The sequence below is a fragment of the Melitaea cinxia genome, chromosome 28 (assembly GCF_905220565.1).
Source record: "Melitaea cinxia chromosome 28, ilMelCinx1.1, whole genome shotgun sequence".
In the NCBI taxonomy this organism is placed as follows: domain Eukaryota; kingdom Metazoa; phylum Arthropoda; class Insecta; order Lepidoptera; family Nymphalidae; genus Melitaea; species Melitaea cinxia.
In genome coordinates this window covers 5,112,781-5,113,870 of record NC_059421.1, presented here as the reverse complement: position 1 = coordinate 5,113,870, position 1,090 = coordinate 5,112,781, and the positions used below count along the sequence as shown (strand labels likewise).

Below are 1,090 nucleotides of genomic sequence, written 5' to 3'. Positions count from 1 at the left end.
TGTATAACACTTTTTTTGGGAGGGTTAATAAGTGAGAAATGATCCCTAAGACAGTACTAACGTAAATGGCCGACTCGAATTACACGTAGTTATCATAAAACGTCAGTTGATTCTGACTTTAAATTTCATAAAGGAATTCCTTTGACATGGAACGTTGAAGATATTAATAATTATAATAATTAAACAATAAGCGTCAAGTATAGCGTCATTTCGTATTGTAAAACTTCTTGAATTGAGGAGTAAGCTACGAGCGGAGAGCGTCACGAAAAGCGCGATCGGGCGAGGCGAACAGAAACTGAGAGGGAAATATAAGTTAGTGAAGATAGAAAGAGACTTACGTTTCGTAAGTTTTACTTCAGTCATGTGGTCTAAAGTACACTCGTTTTTTCTTCTTTAATTTTTGAAGTGAAACTTCTTTAGTCGCATGAGGGGTAAAATTTTTACGGATTAAACGCGTCACGGCGTCACGATTTTAAAAACGTCCATACCACGTTGAATATACCGGTTCTCGTCCGATCAACGGGGTTAAGCAACGTCAGGCGCGGTAAGTACTTGGATGGGTGACCGCTTGGGAACATCGCGTGACGTTGGTTTTTTTGTTTTTTTTTTTTTCAAAGTCCTAATTAATTTCGATGTTAATTTTTTTGGTGTACCATAAACGATATAAATAACCAAAGCAAGCAAAGAAGTAGCAAAATTAACTATTGCTAGATCAATCAAACCATTGCAAGACGATGTAATAGCAACAAAGAATAACATTAAATTAAATGTATGAACGCCATAGCACATATATTACGTAGTATAAATAAATACACAGGTTATTTCTGTAATGAAGCTTTGGAGTATTTTTGCTTTGGTGATCTGTTTTTCAGGTACAACGTCAATTTTTTTTTTTAATAATTACTTGTTGATTAATTACTAAGCAATTAATTTGAATCGTTTGTTTTATAATGATGAAGGTTAAATTTGTTTAAATAAGATAATTAAATGTAAATAAATTATTGATACAAATATTTCACGGATAAATGTTATTTTAAAAAATATTTCTCCAGTTATAATAATACCTATTGCTTCTAATGTGCTCGATAGA

General features: G+C 32.6%; 1 pseudogene; it reads left to right on the top strand.

Annotated features, from left to right (window-relative positions):
• The first annotated feature begins 474 nt into the window (after positions 1 to 474).
• On the top strand, positions 475 to 593 carry LOC123667658 (annotated as a pseudogene).
• The last annotated feature ends 497 nt before the right edge of the window (positions 594 to 1,090 follow it).